Consider the following 21673-nt stretch of genomic DNA (forward strand, 5'->3'; position numbering starts at 1 on the left):
TCCTCCTTCTTAAAAACTAGGATTATAATAGATTGTGATCACAAACTTGGCAAACCAATTGAACAAGCAGCATTAATTTCATCTATCAAAACTTTAGACCATAATGACAGATTTAATTTATAGAGATTGGCCGGCACACGGTCCGGTCCGGGTGCTTTGTTATTTGACATTAATAAAACAGCCTCACTTACTTCCTTTTCGTTGATAACCTGAACATATTTGCCACCATCTGGTTTACGAGGGAGATGAAATTGCTGCTTCAGCAGGATTGCCAAATATGTTTTGAAAGTGTGTAAACCACTGATCTGCTGGTATAGTATAATCAATCGTGCTATTCTAGCTCCCGAAAAGAATGGACTACAAACAGTCTCCCAAAACCTAGTGCTGTTTTCAATGACATCCATGGACAATACATCATTCCAGGCTTCCCTTTTTATTTCTGCTTTGCAGGTTTCCAGGCTTTGCTTATATAATTTTCTACATATAGCTATCTGGGCTTTATCTTGAGGAACTCGCTTCAGGGCATTTATTCATATCTGATGGTCCTATGTGGATTTATGGTCAAACCATCTTTCTCTGGTTTTACTAACAGGTTGCGTGAGGGATTTGACCACCTGTTGGCATATCCTGCCATAAGTCTTTAGAAATGTATCCCCTTGGTTAGTGCCACCTAAACAGAATCCAATAACATCCCTGGAAGTTTTTAATAAAGCTTTGATGATCTGCTCGGGAACTACCTTATTCCATTTAAACCTACATACCTGATCCTGTGGCCTAATATCACCCCTATGAATACCCCTAGAAGGATTTGCATTCTCCTCAAACCCCCATTTCAGCATTAAACATATAGGATTATGGTCACTAAATTGGGACCACTTGAATTTGAATTTGTTTATTGCACAGTTAATAAAAACTCACAATTTTACACAAAGATTAAAATAAATTTAAAAGTCTTTTGACTATGTAAAACTTTTCCTTAACTGTGTTCTGATACAACCTGGGGGAACAAAGATGCAGTAATAAAAATATAATCAATTGCAGTGCTCGATCCTCTTCCGTTAAAAGAGGGAATACTATTTCCTACCTTATCTAGCCTTGGTTACGGTAGGTAAAAATCAGCCATAATGTCCTACAATAACTCTACTTGCTCTGTATGCTCAAAATACAGATTTGAACAGTTCCCAGTGCCAATACATGGCAATCACTCGGGCATGGGTGCACATTAAAATCCCCCAAAATTAAAACTGAATAAAAAGTATTTTGATTATCCCTATATGACACTAAAAAGATTTTAAACTTAGCAAGTGTTCATTCTTAACATTTCTCTCACAGGAATTATACAAGTTGACAATGAGTAATTTGGTGTATTTATGGGAGTTATTTAAACCACCAAGAGGTTGCTGGAGCCTAAATCAAGCTTCCACTGGATACCTACATTATTGAAGGAGATAAGGGTAAGTAAACCCCCTTTTGCTCTACCTGCCTGTGAAGGTCGTGCGGGTTCAAAATAGGTCATAAACCCATCCACAAAAGAAATAGTTTTCAATTTCCCAAGTTTCCCTTAAGCCCAACACATGGTATTCCCTTAAACTATCAACCCATCCTATGTCATCTCTTTTGTTTTTTTAACCCAGCAATGTTTCAGCCGAGGACATTTAAGTGCCTAACTGGATTTACTACCATCTCATTTACAAAAAGGGGTCTATCAGTTACTGGTTTATCCTTGGTCTGCAGTAGAGAAGGGGGAATCAATGTAAGTCAGTCATTAATATCCAACTGGCTCAATGGTAAAAATCTATTTGCTATTTCCATGTTGTGTTCAGATGGTACCCTCAATCAAGATAAAACTGGTCTTAGAGCATGTATAGAGGGTCCAGCCTGCACTGTTTCTCTTTTGGGATAGACAAAGCCACTTGCCAGTGCTCTTATACCTCCAGGACCCCGGTTAGAACCTGCATAAAACACCTGCCCTGCAATGTCAGGCTGATCAAAATTAATTACAATACAATCCCCCTTTTACAATTTAGTTTTCAAACTTACCCATCCCACCTATCTTGCCATAATGATATGAGAGAAAGCCTGTGCCTCATGTCCTGACAACTTTTTACGACAATAGTTTGTTTTTCGTATAAGCTCTGAAGTAGATTCTTCTGTTTCAGCTTTTAAACTGGGGTACCCCATCAGTACCACTACCAGGGTTATAGCCTAATGGGTTAGCTGTTATCTACACATTCTAGCCTCCCTAGCTATTGATTCAACCGGACGCCTAATATCTGGTATTGGTGATGCTTTTCTGTTCGGTGAACAAGGTAAACTCCCTGTAGGAGAAGGAAGATAAGCTACGGAGTGGGTTAAGCTATTTCCAGACATCCTTGGAACAGGCCCAATTCTGGACTTAGCCTTATCAGACTTGGGCACGGCGGGGCCAAGGTTAATACCTTGGGGTTGCCCCTTCTAACAGCACCATCTCTCTGTTTGCTTTGGGAAGCATTTGATAGATTTGCCACAATATAAGTACCATTTTCCGAAAGCCATGTATTCAGAGCAACTATGAAAGACTCTACTTGACACATTTTCCCCACCAACCCCTCTATTGTGGAGCCAAAGACTTTCACTAAATTCTTGTGTAAAGTCACAAACAATGGTTCCAATAGTGACTGAATAAGGCTGCCAACAGCAGTTATCATAGATGGGTGCAGCAAGTTTTCTTATTCTGAAGGCATTTTCACACCTAAGTGGAGGATAGAGGTATTCTTCGCTGTTGTTGATAACCCTTCTGTGGAGGTACCATTGGTTGATCCCATTTTCTTCCTTTTTTTGGACACTACTCTTAATGGGGATGGTGAATCCACTATATTATTGTTTCCCTCTGATGTTAGTGTTCTTAGGGGCAGTTTATTTAACAGGGGTCCTACCCGACCTCCAACTTGCTTAAATGTCCCAGCTTGATCCCCCTTCACCAACTTCTCATCTGTATTAGATATTCTGTTAGATCCCATTCTGGCAGCCCCCCAACCTAATTTCTCCTCTGCACTGTGAATGTCTTTTGATAGGGCTCCCACAGCTGTTGGGAAATATGAGATAATTGATGCACTAATACGAGGGCATTTTGCTCTCTCTGTATCTGAATTACAAAGTAATTTATGCTTACCCATGATTTCTTACCGCTGGTGGAGGAAAGAGGGGTGGCCCAGCCTGGCCTCTGTCAGCGCTGACAGGCATGGGACGGGCTTGCCCTTGGCCCAGGCGCCGCCCAGGTGCCCCCCGCAAATTAGACCCCTTCGCTATTTAATAGTGCTCACTGCCATGTGGTAGCACTGCAAGGTCTTTTGGGACTTGGAGTCACCAGCAGTCATGGCACAAGTGCAGCTCTTCACGAGGATCCAGAAGGTGACAGGAACTGACCCCAAGCAGGGTAGACTCCCAGGAACAGAGAGTGCGTCCCGCAGCACAGTGGGGCTCCCTCGTGCTTAATTAGCACTGCTGATCACTGCCAGGCAATAGACCAGCAAGGGCTTGTGGAACTTGGAAGCCCCCGTGGTAGAGCTTGACTCCGCGTTAACTCTCCCCTTTGGTACAAACTAGCAGGGCACAAGTTCTACTCTTCATGAGGGTCCAGAAACTGACAAGAACTGACCCCCAGCAGTGTAGACTCACAAGAAAAGAGAGTCAGTCCCCCAGCACAGCAGGACACCCTCATGCTTTAATAGTGCTGCTGATCACAGGCAGGTGGTAACCCAGCAAGAGCCTGTGGGGCTTTGAGACATCAGCGGTTACGCTCAGCACCATTACGGCTCTCCCCTTTGGTACAAATAAGCAGGGTACAAGGAAAGTTCTTCATGAGTGTCCAGAAAGTGACTCGAACTGACTCCCCGCAGCGTAGACTCACAGTAACAGAGAACGCGTCCCCTGCTCTTATGGAGATCAAGCTATCACAGATTACAATCAGATCATTATTAGATTACACCAATCAAAACCTAGTGGTCCTGAGCTACTTTCATCTGGACACCTCTAGATGCTTCATATCATCATAATATCTGCTCTTACCTTCTACTAACTACACGTCTGCTCTTTTTTTGTTCACTTCCTGCATTTCCTGTCTAGTTTGTGCATGCTGATATCCCTTAAAGATCAGGTATAGGAATTTCGCACAAAGGGCAATCATCAAAAGAGGTTTCAAAATGGTGCCCAAAATCCCACTTCCCAAGCTTCCAAATCATTGACCTACCAAAGCAAACCCTTTTCCAATAGCTTTACAAGCACCTGTTGCTTCCATTTCTTTCAAATACTTCATCAACCCGGATATATTTTTAATATATTTCTCCTGGTCCTTACTGTTGTCAGTAATATAAGTACAGCATTACTGAACTTTCATCATCCGACAGACTCTTTACTCTTTTGCAAGCAAAAGGTCTAACGCAAGATGGTTCTATAAAACCATAGACTTTATCACAATCATCTTGGTATTTACAAATAATAAGGACTTTGCTGTACTAGCACCAAATGTATCCACTATTGTAGACAGCTTTCTGATTTTCAGGTAATTCAGAATCACACCTACAGATGGGATTTTGGCACCAAAACAACTCCTTCTACCTCTGGTGCTCTAACACCCTTTAGTTCTGAATTTCTCTTCCCATACAGGATCATTAAAATGTTCCACATGATAAATATTCGGGAAAACTATGCCAGGATAACAGGTACCAAGCCATCTACATGGCAATTTGTATTGTGCATTTTGTCAAAAAATGTAAAAAAACACAGGATACTGTCCCTCCAGAAAATGAGAATTTTTCCCCCTTGATTCAAAAGTATGTTCGCATTCACTCTCCCCTAGAAACAATGGATCTATATAACTCTGATCAACCTTTATACACTCCTTTCCTTTGTGTTTTGAATCTATAATTAATGAGGGTAAATTTCGTTTGTTCCTGATGTTTAATTTCTTTGCTACTCTACTTGTGATTTTTAAGATCCTCATCAGTTTCAGTTTGAGACTTAAGACCCCTCCATCTATCCTCCACCAAATCCAAAAATGTATTTTCCACATCTGTTACCAAACAAGTCAAATTATTTCTATGTGCATATGCAGTGTCTAGTGACTTAAGGAATACTAAATATTTGCCTGAAATCTCTGCACCTTTAAAATATAGGATGGGGTGACTTGACTGCCTCCCACCAGGTTCTTTTACCCAGAAACCTTTGCAAACCTAAAAATTAGTAAATAAAAAACAAATTTTCCCTATATTTCTGTGGTGGAAAGTTCTGGAATCTGCGTGTATCCACAAATGTCCTTCCACCCGCGTTCCCCAAAGTCTTCTGAGAAAAATGGTACCTCACTTGTGGGGGTCGTCTAGTACCTGCGACAGGAAATGGCGCAAAAGGCAACGTGGTCACACCTCAATTTCGCAGTGAAAAATGACCCTTTTTTTGCAAAGTGCCTAGCTATAGTTTTTTAACCCTTGCTCGCCGGCACCTAGGGAAACCTAGAAAAACTATACATTTTCGAAAACTTTACACCCAGGGGAATTCAGGATGGGGTGACTTGACCGTACCACCAGGTTCTGTTACCCAGAAACCCTTGCAAACCTAAAAAATTGTCCAAAAAACAAAATTTCCCAATATTTCTGTGGTGGAAAGTCCTGGAATCTGCGTGTATCCACATATTTTCTTCCACCCCGCGTTCCCCAAAGTCTTCCAAGAAAAATGATACCTCACTTGTGTGGGTCGGCCTAGTACCTGCGCCAGGAAATGGTGCAAAAGGCAACGTGGTCACACCTCAATTTCGCAGTGAAAAGGGACCTTTTTTTTGCAAAGTGCCTAGCTTTAGTTTTTGAACCCTAGCTCTGCCGGCACCTAGGGAAACCTAGCAAAACTATACATTTTTGAAAACTAGACACACAGGGGAATTCAGGATGGGGTGACGTAACTCCCTACCACCAGGTTCTGTTAGCCAGAAACCCTTGAAAACCTAAACATTTGTCCAAAAAAACAACTTTTCCATATATTTCTGTGGTGGAAAGTTCTGCAATCTGCGTGTATCCACAAATTTCCTTCCACCCCGCATTCCCCAAAGTCTTCCGAGAAAAATGGTACCTCAATTTCACAGTGAAAAATGACCTTTTTTTTGCAAAGTGCCTAGCTGTAGCTTTTTAACCTTAGCTCTGCCGGCACCTATGGAAACCTAGCACACCTATCCATTTTTGAAATCTAGACACCCAGGGGAATCCAGGATGGTGTAACTTGACTGCCTCCCACCAGGTTCTGTTACCCAGAAACCCTTGCAAACCTAAAAAATTGTCCCCCCCAAAAAAAAATTCCCATATTTCTGTGGTGGAAAGTTCTGCAATCTGCGTGTCTCCACATATTTTCTTCCACCCTGCGTTCCCCAAACACTTCGGAGAAAAATGGTACCTCACTTGTGTGGGTCGGCCTAGTACCTGCGACAGGAAATGGCGCAAAAAGGCAACGTGGTCACACCTCAATTTCGCAGTAAAAAATTACCCTTTTTTGCAAAGTGCCTAGCTGTAGTTTTTGAACCCTAGCTCTGCCGGCTCCTAGGGAAACCTAGCAAAACTATACATTTTTGAAAACTAGACACCCAGGGGAATTCAGGATGGGGTGACTTGACTCCCTACCACCATGTTCTGTTACCCAGAAACCCTTGCAAACCTAACAAATTGTCCAAAAAAACACATTTTTTCCACATTTCCGAAGTGGAAAGTTCTGGAATTTGCGTGTATCCACGAATTTCCTTCCACCCCGCGATCCCCAAAATCTTTAGAGAAAAATGGTACCTCACATGTGTAGGTCGGCCTAGTGCCTGCAACAGGAAACGTCGCAAAAAGCAACGTAGTCACACCTCAATTTTACTGTGAAAAATTACCCTTTTTTTGCAAAGTGCCTAGCTGTAGTTTTTGAACCCTAGCTCTGCCAGCACCTAAGAAAACCTACCAAACCTACACATTTCTGGAAAGTAGACACCCGGGGGCTTACAAGGAGGTATAGCTTGCGTGGATCCCCCAACGTTTCCCTACCCAGAATCCCATGCAAACCTCAATTTTAGCTGAAAAAATCTTTTTTTTCACACATTTTTGTGTGGGAAACTGTGGCATCACCGGGCTTACACAAATTTCCTACTACCCAGCATTCCCCAAGGTGTCCCGATAAAAATGGTGCCTCACTTGTGTGGGACGGTACAAAAGGGGGTGGTGATGAACAGAGCATCTGAAACAATAAAACACTCACACCCAGTCAACAGATCTGGGCTTGATCCATCACCGTTCCTTAGCCCACTCTGCCACCCCAGTTCAGACATGGCCATATGCAAATCAGTCTGACCCTGTGCCTCATGGGAACAGGTCTGCCGGAACTGCGAACCATGCCTTCCCTTGACCGGATTCAAGCCCCGTAGGACCGGTTTCTGGCATTACAGCCGTCTTCAGCCAGGTTTGCTTGAATCTATTAGCAAAGTGAGCAAGGGACTCACGTCTGAGCATACCCTGCCAATTTATGGCAAACAAAGCAGTGCAAAAGAGGGTGGTGATGGACAGACCATCTGAAACAATCAAACACTCACACCCAGTAAACAGATCTGGGCTCAATCAGTGATGTCATCAGTGATGTCATTTGAGATGTAATCAGTGATGTCATCAGTGATGTCACTGACCATGTCATGAATTATGTAATATGTGACATCATCAGCAGTGGATTGCGGGTGCGCGAAATATAGTTAGTACAACTAACTATATAGGAGCGATTTCAATGATTTTTTAAATGCTAATTCCTAACAATATAAGGCCTGAAACCTATGGTTTTTTAAGTGAATATATATATATATATATATATATATATATATATATATATATATATATATATATATATATATATATATATATATATATATATAATTTATTTATTTGTTAGGTTTTATATAATTTTAAAATGTTAAAATTAATACTATATTAATTGTTTTAAAGTAAACATATATGTACATTTATTATTACTGACTGTCTTAAGAATATTCCACTTTACATCAGTGCGTGTGTTTTAAGGAAATTACTATCAAGGTACAAAACTTCTGAGGACTTCCAGTTCTACTTTTGTAATAATGAGCACAATGCACAGTGGGACATGCAGTTTGTAAAATCCATTCACGTGATTTACTTTTATAAAAGCGCGCCCCAGCACACCTGAGTGTCATCAATTCCATCTGTGAGCAAGGTGACATGCCGAAACGTTAGAAAATTTAATCTGCCGCTGCTACACTTGCAAAATTAACAAACTCTGCAGTATTGAGCCTCACTACTCCTTGTGAGTTATTTGTGGTTTGAAGGATGGGCTGCTCCGTGCCCGTTGTGTGCGGCCGCTCTGAAGGGTCTTGGGCTCCAGAACGGGGAACTGTGTTTTTTTTGGATTACATTAATTATTATGTATGTGTGTTTAACTTTTTCTTATGAAGTTTGTTAATTTTTTATGTATATTAACTCATTCATTTATTTTTAAATTGATTTTATTATTCAATATATTTAATATCTATTATTTTTTTATATATAAAAATCGATATTTAGTACAACTATATTTTTGACATTGGATATTTTTGTTTTACCTGTTTAAGTATAGGGAGTCGATATTTTTCATTCTATATTTTTACTAAGCATGGGCGTAAAATCCGTTCCGCTCGCGGATTTTGCGGATTTTCGGTAAATTCGCAATCCGCAAGATTCGCGGATTTCCCGCAAAATCCGCAAATTCGCACGCAGCGGATTTTTTTTTTCTTGGTGATACAATTTTGCGGCGCGCGGCGTTTACTTCCCGTCATTCATCGTTTGCCGAGTTATTTTTCTTGATATTTTGCGAGTGCTGCGCCATTTTGGATCTTGCTGCGGGATCCCACGGGAATTTGGCAAGCGCGATTACGTAAGCGCGGCTTGCCAACTTTTACAGCGAGAGTTTGTCAACGCGAATACGCTGTAATCACGTATCGCGGTATTTCGCAATTGCGAGCTTTGAGATGCGGCGAGCAGCAACAATCTCGCACTCGCAAAAATATAAAATTTGCAATTCTGCACAAGAAATCCACCAGCAAGCAGCATAAACCTTCTGGAAATGATGATTTTTATCTGAATAACTCCTCAGGTTGACATTTGCCTGCACTTTTTTTGCGAGGAGTCCATTTTGGGGAGGGGGGGGGTGGGAGGAAGGAAGTGCCCCACAGTCTTCAACTTCCTGTTCCTGTCCAGCAGGCTCCTCCCAGTGCTTTTTCCATCTCCTGGTCACTTTTCATTTGGATCTGGAGCTGGAAGGATTACTTTTTGTGGATGCTGCTGGATATTTGGATTTGAGGCCTTTTTGACTTTCTTTGGATCACTTTTGGATTAGAAATTTCACAAGTAAGTTTGTTTGGGGCATTACAGTTGCTGCAACTACAATTTTGGAATTTTCGATTTTTGGGCTGTTTTGGGGCCTTTTGCCCAGGGGTACTCAGTGGTGGGTGCACTGAGTCTTTCTGTGGGGTGTTTTGAATTTAAACATCATGGAGGGGCTGGATGGCTTGGGATTGTGCTGATTTGTCTGTGATTTTCGTTTTTTTGGCCTGTTGTGGCCTTTTCACCCGGGGTAGTGAGTGGTGCATGGGCCTAGTCTTTCTGTGGGTTGTCTTGAATTTAAACATCATGGAGGGGCTGGATGGCTTGGGATTGTGCTGATTTTTCTGTGATTTTCGTTTTTTTGGCCTGTTGTGGACAGGCCATGTGGTTGGGGGCCATTTTGAGTGCTGCTACAGGCCCTGGCCATGTGCTGTGATGGAGGGGGCCATTTTGAATGCAGGCAGTGTTCTCAGGCCTGCACCCATTTTGCCTAGCTTTCATCCATTATGCCCAGGGGTAGTGAGTGGTGCATGTGCCTAGTCTTTCTGTGGGTTGTCTTGAATTTAAACATCATGGAGGGGCTGGATGGCTTGGGATTGTGCTGATTTTTCTGTGATTTTTGTTTTTTTGGCCTGTTGTCGACAGACCATGTGGTTGGGGGGCCATTTTGAGTGCTGCTACAGGCCCTGGCCATGTGCTGTGATGGAGGGGGCCATTTTGAATGCAGGCAGTGTTCTCAGGCCTGCACCCATTTTGCCTAGCTTTCATCAATTATGCCCAGGGGTAGTGAGTGGTGCATGTGCCTAGTCTTTCTGTGGGGTGTCTTGAATTTAAACGTCATGGAGGGGCTGGATGGCTTGGGATTGTGCTGATTTTTCTGTGATTTTCGTTTTTTTGGCCTGTTGTTGACAGGACATGTGGTTGGGGGCCATTTTGAGTGCTGCTAAAGACCCTGGCCATGTGCTGTGATGGAGGGGGCCATTTTGAATGCAGGCAGTGTTCTCAGGCCTGCACCCATTTTGCCTAGCTTTCATCCATTATGCCCAGGGGTAGTGAGTGGTGCATGTGCCTAGTCTTTCTGTGGGTTGTCTTGAATTTAAACATCATGGAGGGGCTGGATGGCTTGGGATTGTGCTGATTTTTCTGTGATTTTCGTTTTTTTGGCCTGTTGTTGTGGCCTTTTCACCAAGGGTAGTGACCAGTGAGTGTTTCATGTGCCTAGTCTTTCTGTGGGGTGTCTTGAATTTAAGCATCATGGAGGGCATGGGATTGTGCTGATTTTTCTGGGTTTTTTCGATTTTTTTGGGGTGTTTAACTGAACTGATGTTCCTCTGTCTTCCATTGCTTTTAGGTGCACAAGACTCAAGAGAACCACCAGTGCCAGGAAGAAGTCCTGCAGCGGTGTGTGTGTGCAGCATAACATCACGCGACGTCACGTCTGGCCTCAGACAACTCTGCAAATCGTGCAACTGCGGCCTGCTGTCTGTCTAACTGAACTGATGTTCCTCTGTCTTCCATTGCTTTTAGGTGCACAAGACTCAAGAGAACCACCAGTGCCAGGAAGAAGTCCTGCAGCGGTGTGTGTGTGCAGCATAACATCACGCGACGTCACGTCTGGCCTCAGACAACTCTGCAAATCATGCAACTGCGGCCTGCTGTCTGACCTGCTCTGAAGAAGATAGCCCCAAAAAAAGGTCTCCGTAGCTCCTCTAGCAAGAAAGTTGCTAGTGAGGAGCAAAAGAAGTAAGTTACCAAGGAGGCTGGTGTGCCGGCCGGCGCGTTTTTTGGGAGCAAAAAAAAAAGTACGCCTGCAGCAGCAGCGGGATCTGCTGGGGACCAAGCTGGGAGCAGCACCCCCGCTCCATTGGGTTCAGTGCCTCCACCACCACGCCAACTTAAGTCAAAGCCCTTGAGTGCTTCAGAGGCAGTCAGTGTACTTCTTCAATCACCATCGACCAGTGATGTTGGCTCATCGCAAGAAAGTAGCAGCAATGTCCCTGAATCAACACAGGTTGTTGTAACTCATCTGACAAGTGTTGAACAACCACAGCCGCAACAACAACACCATGTGCAAGTACAAGCCCAAGTACATGTGGAAGGAGAGGCAGCGCAAGGAGATGCGCAAGCAGAGGTGCATGGAGGGTCACAAGTGCCCACAATAGTTGTTCCTCCCGAAGTAGGGGGACATCAGGAAATTGACAATCAAACCGAGGTATCATCTGAGGAAGCCACTCCTCCTGATGATCATTCATTGTCTTCCACATCCCTAGCAAGGAAAAGATCAAGGGGGGTGTCTACATCTTCTTCAAGCCCACCTCCTTCTGATGATCTTAATCTGGATGAAGATTGGGAACCATCATCACGGCAGTCTGAGAGTGAGGCACACCATGATCTGACAAAGATACCTAAGCGTAAAAGGAAGGTCGTCGAAAAACTCATAGCTATGGAGTGTGATGAGGCTCAACAAGAAGTGACGGATACTGCTGCTGATGAAGCCTTTCACAACGACGAGCCAGTCATCATAAAGGTCACTGCAGCCCCAGCGGGCATGCAGCAAAGAGAAATTTTGACCCTATCCCGAGAAGCTGCTGAGCGTGATGATGATGTTGACGAGGAGGCAATGGAAACACAACAATCATTGGATTTGGAGTTAACTAGTACACCAACACCTACCGCTTCCATATTTCTTCCTCGCAAGAAGGGACCTCCATCCACCTCGACCTCAATTAGTGGTGGTGAAAGTGCAAAACGTACTGAAGTTCGGCAATCCACATCCTCCACTTCATCTGGCATTAGCAGCAGGACCACCACCACCAGTATCGCCGCCTCCTCCGGCCCCCAAAGACATTTCAAGTCTGCAGTTTGGGACTTCTTTAGTGTTTGCCCAAAAAAGGAAAACGTAGCCATTTGTAGCATTTGTAAGCTTCGAGTTAGTCGTGGTAAGTTTGGTACCAACTATGGTACCGGAGGCCAGAGAGGTCATCTTAGGAGAACGCACACTGTCCAATGGTTTGCGCACCTAGAGGCGATCAAGGAAGCCCGAATTGCACGTAATGAAAACGTTGATGTTTCATATGATGATGACGAGGAGGAAGAAGACGTGTCAAATACTTCACTTACACCCAGTACCCCTGTCAGCAGCACACCCCATGTGAGCCACACTAAGAGTGTGGGAGAAAGTGAGACACCAATGCGAAAAAGTTCATCAGCGAGCGTAACTGGGTCGAAGATATCATCATCATCATCCCGTAAATCCTTGGTCCAGGGCAACATTAAAAAGATGTTGTTTACAGAAGCGCAATATGAACGCAACCACCCACTGACGCGTCTGTATAACACTAAGCTGGCTGAAATGCTAGCTCTGGACCTTCTCCCTTTTTCTTTTGTAGAAGGGGTTGGTTTTCTAGAATTAGTGGCAGCGCTCTGCCCTAAATGGAAGGTTCCTAGCCGGTTCTATTTTGCCCGAGTTGCGGTTCCAGCACTACATGAAGATGTTCTGGAGGTGATTGGGGCAGCTTTGCAGAAGAGTGCTGTTCACACTATACATCTGACAACAGACATGTGGACCAGTGGCGCAGGCGCTGATTACATGTGCATCACTGCACACTGGGTCTCTTTTTCAGGGGTTAAATCAAAGCTAAACGCAGGTGTTGACCCGGACAATGTTTTTAAAGCTGCTCGGAAACATGCAACACTAGCCATGTTTGGTTTGGAGAAACGTCACACAGCACAAAACATTTTGGATGTGTTTAACACAAAGGTCCTTGACTGGCTGTCCCCAAAAAAACGCCAGGTTGGTTATGTTTCCACGGATAATGGCGCCAATATAGTTAAGGCCATGCAGCTGGGTGACTATTTCAGAGTGCCGTGTTTGGCGCACTGTATAAACCTGGTTGTCAAAAAATTCTTGAGTGATAAAGACAGTGCAGCGTACAAGGTAGTGGACACCTGCCGAAAAATGTGCAACCATTTCAGCCATTCTTTTAACGCCCGGAAGCATCTGAGGAGCCTGCTATATGAACGTCAAATGCCAGTGAAAGCACTCATCCAGGAGGTGGCAACACGTTGGAACTCAACCTTCTACATGCTTGAGCATCTGTATGAGCAGTATACGGTACTCGATCACTATTTCTTAACACAGGGTACAGCTCAGAAGGAGGACCTGAGGATGGGTGCAAATGCAAAAACAACAGGTGATGGACCGAATGTGGATCAATGTCACACATTCAACCCAGTCAAAAGATATGGGTCCAAATCCATCGTTTCTTTGCACTCCACACCACCCCGGGTTAGACAATGGCGATATGCAAATCAGCTCTGACCCTGTGCCCCATGGGAACAGTCCAGTCCGAACTACAAAAGCCATGTCCTTCCCAGAACGGAATCAAGCATCCGAGGACCGGACCGGTTTCGAGGTAACACCTCTCATCAGCCCGGCTAGCTTGACTCCAGTGGTGTGGAGTGCCTGGGACCCACATCTGGGCATCCCCAGTACACTTATAGCGGCAAATGCAAAAACAACAGGTGATGGACCGAATGTGGATCAATGTCACACATTCAACCCAGTCAAAAGATCTGGGTCCAAATCCATCGTTTTTTTGCACTCCACACCACCCCGGGTTAGACAATGGCGATATGCAAATCAGCTCTGAGCCTGTGCCCCATGGGAACAGTCCAGTCCGAACTACAAAAGCCATGTCCTTCCCAGAACGGAATCAAGCATCCAAAGACCGGACCGGTTTCGAGGTAACACCTCTCATCAGCCCGGCTAGCCTGACTCCAGTGGTGTGGAGTGCCTGGGACCCACGTCTGGGCATCCCCAGTACACTTATAGCGGCAAATGCAAAAACAACAGGTGATGGACCGAATGTGGATCAATGTCACACATTCAACCCAGTCAAAAGATCTGGGTCCAAATCCATCGTTTTTTTGCACTCCACACCACCCCGGGTTAGACAATGGCGATATGCAAATCAGCTCTGACCCTGTGCCCCATGGGAACAGTCCAGTCCGAACTACAAAAGCCATGTCCTTCCCAGAACAGAATCAAGCATCCGAGGACCGGACCGGTTTCGAGGTAACACCTCTCATCAGCTCGGCTAGCTTGACTCCAGTGGTGTGGAGTGCCTGGGACCCACGTCTGGGCATCCCCAGTACACTTATAGCGGCAAATGCAAAAACAAAAGGTGATGGGTGCAGCGCAATGGGACATAGTTAAAAGCCTGACACGCATGCTTCGTCCTTTTGAGTTCTTCACGCGTGCAGTCAGCAAGGAGGACTGTAATTTGGGAAAAGCTATCCCATTGTTGTACATGCTGGAGCACCAACTGAAGGAGGTGTGTTCTGTGTTTGAAAAAGATGAAGAAAACCAAGACCCTTTTGTTCTGGCGGAGAAATTATTAGAGCACCTACAAGGTGATGAACATCTTAAAATGATCCACTCAAACCAGCATTACATTTGTGCTACTATTCTGGATCCACGCTACAAAAAGGCGCTGGCAGGCCAAGCATTCTTTCCTTTTGCTGATGAAGATGTTACAAAGTACAAACAGTGGCTAGCCTCCTCAGCCAAGAGGTTTGAAAGAGAACGGCAGCAAATTGAAGGAAAAGGCAGTACATCAGCATCAGCAGGCCATCCCCAGTCACAACAAGCCACTTCTGCACCTGTGGCTGTGGCACAAGTGACCTCTCAGCCGTTAAAGAGACCGGCAACCGGATCATCTGCACCACCAGACACAACAGTAACATTGAAGGCTGAAGAGGATTGGCGAGCTCGGCTTGGGTTTGGTTCTCAAAAGGTCACAGCAACAGCTAAGCAAAGGGGAGGAACCTTGGAGGAGAACATTGAGTCGATGGTGAAGGACTATCTGAATGACTCAACAGAGGTCTATGTTAATGCTGACCCATTGGCGTATTGGCATGGGAAAAAAGAATTGTGGCCACAGCTCTCCAACCTGGCTTTAAACTACCTGTCTTGCCCACTCGCAAGCGTGTCTTCTGAACGTGTTTTCAGTGCTGCTGGTGGCATTGTAACTTCCAAACGGAGCCGCCTCTCGCCCAAAAATGTGGAGAGGTTAACAATGATCAAGATGAATCAGCACCTCATACCACCAGATTACAGAGTACGAGAAAGCGCGCCGGATTAAGATGAGGTGGACAGCAACATAGATGAGGGAATTTCTTCTCTCTCAGGTGACACTGAGCTCACCCTGCCTGAATTCGTAGAGAATGATGACGAAGCCTTATTCTTATTCATGGACCGTGATACCGAGCCCTGAAAATGAGACAATGAATCAATAACTTTCTTTTTCGTCCTTATTCACTTTTATTCCTGTGTGTCTGTCTTTCTTTGTTGTGCACAGTTAATATAATTCAAACTTTAATCACCTAATCACAAAAACAAGCCCATCAGCAGAACTGTCTTCACTTGTTTGCTTATTGATTTGAAGGTGCCGCAGTCTGCATTCCTCAGGTTCACAAGTTCAGAAGAACATGCTCCTCTATCCTCCTCCTCCAGACTCCTATTTCCATCAAAGCAGAGGGCTGGTTTACGCCCAATGAAGAAAGACTCAGCACTTGTGGGGGTGTTGTTCTACCTCTTTGCGGGTGAGTTGACGGCTCTGGGGCCATTGCTGGGAAGCTCTAATAGCGGATAAAAGTGGTTTGGACCAAATCCGAGGCGGGAATTGTTTGGTGTTTTTGCTGACTTGCTTGCCTTTGAGGTGCTCTTTGGGGGGGTTCCGGCTGTTTGTGGGTGAGTTTCGGGGTCTGGGAGCACTGCTGGGACACTCTAATCTTGATTGCATTTGCTTTTCAGGAAATCTGTGGTGGTAAACCGGACTTATGGCCTAGCTAGACAGCGCGTTTGGACCGAAGGCCGAGAAATATTGTAAGTAGGAGATTTTGCTTTTGGCCTGTTTGGGGGTGTTATGCTTTTTGGCGGGTGGGTTGGCGGGTCTTAGGGCATTCCTGGGAAGGTCTAATACCGGGTAGAAGTGGTTGGGACAAAATCCACGCCGATTTTTTTTTGCTATTTCTGACATTTTGCTCAATGTAGTGTTTTCAGGGGCCTGTTTGGGGGGCTTCCTGGTGTTTGTGGGTGAGTTTCGGGGTCTGGGAGCACTCCTGGGACACTCTAATCTTGATTGCATTTGCTTTTCAGGAAATCCGTGGTGGTAAACCGGACTTATGGCCTAGCTAGACAGCGCGTTTGGACCGAAGGCCGAGAAATATTGTAAGTAGGAGATTTTGCTTTTGGCCTGTTTGGGGGTGTTATGCTTTTTGGCGGGTGGGTTGGCGGGTCTTAGGGCATTCCTGGGAAGGTCTAAAACCGGGTAGAAGTGGTTGGGACAAAATCCACGCCGATTTTTGTTTTTGCTATTTTTGCCATTTTGCTCAATGTAGCGTTTTCTGGGGCCTGTTTGGGGGTCTTCCTGGTGTTTGTGGGTGAGTTTCGGGGTCTGGGAGCACTGCTGGCTATGGATACTTTACTTTGCAAGAGGTTTGAAGCAAATCCATGGTGGCAGAGGGGAGTTAGGGCCTAGCTGCAGAGCGCACACGGAGTGATTTGGGAAATTTGCAAAAAAATGACTAAGTCCCCATTTTTGTACTTTTGCTCTTTGGCTGTTTGGGGGTCTTCTACTCGTTTTCTCCTGGGTTGATGGCTCTGGGGCCATTGCTGGGAAGTTCTAATACCGAATAAAAGTGGTTTGGACCAAATCCGAGGCGGAAATTTTTTGGTGTTTTTGCTGACTTGCTTGCCTTTGAGGTGCTCTTTGGGGGGGGGGTCCGGCTGTTTGTGGGTGAGTTTCGGGGTCTGGGAGCACTGCTGGGACACTCTAATCTTGATTGCATTTGCTTTTCAGGAAATTCGTGGTGGTAAACCGGACTTATGGCCTAGCTAGACAGCGCGTTTGGACCGAAGGCTGAGAAATATTGTAAGTAGGAGATTTTGCTTTTGGCCTGTTTGGGGGTGTTATGCTTTTTGGCGGGTGGGTTGGCGGGTCTTAGGGCATTCCTGAGAAGGTCTAATACCGGGTAGAAGTGGTTGGGACAAAATCCACGCGGAAAAGCCTTTTGGTACTTTTTGTAACTTAGGGTTCGTTAGGGTTAGCCCTAGCAGCAGGATTGCATGTGTTTCGGGGTGTTCTAGATTTTGCAACTGAGTTCTGGGGTCTTAGAGCACTCGTGAGAATGTGTAATTTTGGTTGCAAGTCATTTGAAGAAAATCCATGGTGGGAAAGGGGGGATTTGGCATAGTTAAAGAAAGCCTTTGCCACTATTCTTAACTTAGGGTTCGTTAGGGTTAGCAGTATTTCTATTGCATGTGTTTGGGTGGGGGGGGTTTCGAGTCTTGGAGCGATGCTGGCTATGGTTACTTTTGCTTGGTTGCTTGCAAGTGGTTTGAATACAATCCACGGTGGGTAAGGGGGTATTTGGGCCTACTTTTACTTTCAAAGTACGTTTTGGCACCATTTTTCTGCTAGGCCTCGTTTTATGAGATTTGATTGGGGGTCTTCTACATTTTTGCGACTGGCTTTAGTAAGGGTCTGGGTGGGAGCACTGCTGGGAAGATCTAATTATGTTCTAAAACACAGTTTACAGTACACCTAGCTTGAGGGGAAAGATCCGCTACATTAATTTGCCCATACTTATTTATCCTTCAAAAGGTGACTCAGACAGAGTACGCACTTTCAAAAATATTGTACTGTCTACTAGGAAAATCAAAGTGTGACTTTTTGCACTCCACAGCCTACATACCTTATATTTATTTATCAGTGTTGTTGTAATATTATATCACTTCCTGTTTTTCGTTGAAGAATTACAGGCCGGGTTTCAGTCTGTGCAATGGGGAAAAAAGGATGGAGTCAGGCTTCACATTAGCGAGCCGCAATTCAGCATCCGCCAGGCAGGCAGTGGACAGGGTGTCTTCTGGTCACCAACATTGATGGACAAAGCGTCAGATGGAATGGAGGAGTGCCGCTAATAAGAGGAATTTTTTTCTGCATGCAACGTACTTACCAATTTCAGCAGGACAACTACAACAACATACAGATACAGTATCCATTGTTTCTTTCTATGACTGTGACTGCATTTCTTGGATCTCTCTCTGCTTCTAAATTGATCCCTTAACACATCACTTAGTCCACTCCACTATCACATCTGCACCACACATAGTCATTTGTAAGTGCTCCTACGTAATTCGCAAGTCGCGGCACGCCCCAGCCCGTAGAGGACTGGGATGGCCCCAATGATGAAGCATGTCACCAAGGGGCAACCCTGCTGAGTGAGGGGACACCTAGAAAAAGAGCAATTTCTCCTTTTCTATCTACTATACCTTGCAGACCAACCCCATTGAGTGTTGTGAATGGATTTATAGTGACCAGCAAGGCTCTCAGGTATCTGGCAACAGAGACCTTATGTTGAATATAGTTATCAATATTTCCACACACGCCCTGTACTGTCGCATTCTTTCTTCCACGGTTGTCGAAAGTACTACTTACTTTTCACTGACATGCATGCAGTAGTGTATGCACTTTAAAAGATTGATGGATAGGTTTGTACCCAAAGATTTGTTTATGTTCAATTGTTTGTCCATGCTGTGCTTTTTTTACAGGGTGTCTTCTGGTGACCAACATTGATGGACGAAGCGTCAGCTGCAATGGAGGAGTGCCGCTAATAAGAGGAATTTATTTCTGCATGCAACTTACTTACCAATTACAACAGGACAACTACAACAACATACAGATACAGTATCCATTGTTTTTTTCTATGACTGTGACTGCATTTCTTGGATCTCTCTCTGCTTCTAAATTGATCCCTTAACACATCACTTAGTCCACTCCACTATCACATCTGCACCACACATAGTCATTTGTAAGTGCTCCTACGTAATTCGCAAGTCGCAGCACGCCCCAGCCCGTAGAGGACTGGGATGGCCCCAATGATGAAGCATGTCACCAAGGGGCAACCCTGGTGAGTGAGGGGACACCTAGAAAAAGAGCAATTTCTCCTTTTCTATCTACTATACCTTGCAGACCAACCCCATTGAGTGTTGTGAATGGATTTATAGTGACCAGCAAGGCTCTCAGGTATCTGGCAACAGAGACCTTATGTTGAATATAGTTATCACTATTTCCACACACGCCCTGTACTGTCGCATTCTTTCTTCCACGGTTGTCGAAAGTACTACTTACTTTTCACTGACATGCATGCAGTAGTGTATGCACTTTAAAAGATTGATGGATAGGTTTGTACCCAAAGATTTGTTTATGTTCAATTGTTTGTCCATGCTGTGCTTTTTTTACAGGGTGTCTTCTGGTGACCAACATTGATGGACGAAGCGTCAGCTGCAATGGAGGAGTGCCGCTAATAAGAGGAATTTATTTCTGCATGCAACTTACTTACCAATTACAACAGGACAACTACAACAACATACAGATACAGTATCCATTGTTTCTTTCTATGACTGTGACTGCATTTCTTGGATCTCTCTCTGCTTCTAAATTGATCCCTTAACACATCACTTAGTCCACTCCACTATCACATCTGCACCACACATAGTCATTTGTAAGTGCTCCTACGTAATTCGCAAGTCGCAGCACGCCCCAGCCCGTAGAGGACTGGGATGGCCCCAATGATGAAGCATGTCACCAAGGGGCAACCCTGGTGAGTGAGGGGACACCTAGAAAAAGAGCAATTTCTCCTTTTCTATCTACTATACCTTCCAGACCAACCCCATTGAGTGGTGTGAATGGATTTATAGTGACCAGCAAGGCTCTCAGGTATCTGGCAACAGAGACCTTATGTTGAATATAGTTATCAATATTTCCACACACGCCCTGTACGCTCGCATTCTTTCTTCCACAGTTGTCGAGAGTACTACTTACTTTTAACTGACATGCATGCAGTAGTGCATGCACTTTCAAAGATTGATGGATAGGTTTGTACCTAAAGATTTGTTTATGTTCACAATTGTTTGTCCATGCTGTGCTATTTTTTCTTGTCTCCCAAAACCTTTCCCAAAAACCCCCGTACCCATCCATTTTTCAAACCCTAACCCTCTTCCCCCGGGCTGTGTGGTTTTGATTGATGTGTGATTAAATTACAGCAATAAATCCACACACTTGCTGGGGAGGATAAGGTGATAGCAACAGGCTGGTGAAGAAATCCGAGGATATATTCTTACTCTGCTTGACAAAGACCCATGGCTAATGTCAAAGAACTTCAACCGAATTAGTAGTTATACTTTACCATTTGTTAGGCTACAATCTGGCACTGTTCTAGTGTACTGTCACCTGCTATATTCTCTATTGGACCGTTGTATTGCTCAGGAGGACAAACTAGATTTCATATTCTTTTTTTTCATAGGCATGCAACTGCCACTGTGTCACACCACTAGTACCACCGCTATGAGGAAATTTTATCCGCCCAGGATTGCCAACCTTATTCGCTGTTTCCCGTGGAGCCAGCCCTGGGTCTAGCCCTACTTTCAAACACAAATTACAGGTAAGATAAGCGTTTGGTGGGAGGGAGTATAATGGAGTATTAGGAGAGACAAGAGACTGACGGTAGTACTACTAAAGTCCTAGGACTCTTGAATTCACTTCACTTACTCTGTGAGAGGCACTTAGTGTTGAAAACATTTGGGCATTTACACTTAAAGGAAGAAAACGGAACTAAACTTTCAGGAAAAACAAAGTTACTGTTAAACCCCCACCCACCAGGCAAGCAGTAAAAAACAGGTATGCTCAGATAAAGTTTGAAAAAGTATATTTATATCCCTAACAAAATAATCTCCCGCAAGACCCTCCCTAACCCCAACGGTTGTCCTTTAAAAGTCCCAAACCCAACTCCCGATTCCCACTCCCAAAAGTCTCTAAAAAAGGGGCAAGGGACACTATGAGTGGATGCTGTTTACTTTTTGGGCCAGGGCATCATACTCCTGGCGGAGCAAGGCGTGCTCTACGCGGAGCCCCTCCAACACGTTTGTAAAGTGGTGGAGCTCCTGCTGAAGGCGGGACACCCTCAGGGTACTGCGGCGCAGGCGTGCTTTGCAGTTGCAATGGCTGTGAGAGGCAGCTGTTGTCCTTGCTGCTCGGCGTTGGCGTTTGGCTTTGGCAGCCCGGCTCAGTCTGGCTGGAGCACTGTGCTGGGTGGCAGCCCCTGGGGGCACGGAGGCCGATGCAGACGACGTTGTTGTTGTGGTCGACTGCACACTTTCGTCGTCCTCCAGGGCCACCAGCCGCCGATATTCATCAACAGTGGCATTGATCCTCCATTGCCGGGCCGCTCTAGCCAGCTCC

The sequence above is a fragment of the Lissotriton vulgaris genome, chromosome 11, assembly GCF_964263255.1.
Source record: "Lissotriton vulgaris chromosome 11, aLisVul1.2, whole genome shotgun sequence".
NCBI classification, from domain to species: domain Eukaryota; kingdom Metazoa; phylum Chordata; class Amphibia; order Caudata; family Salamandridae; genus Lissotriton; species Lissotriton vulgaris.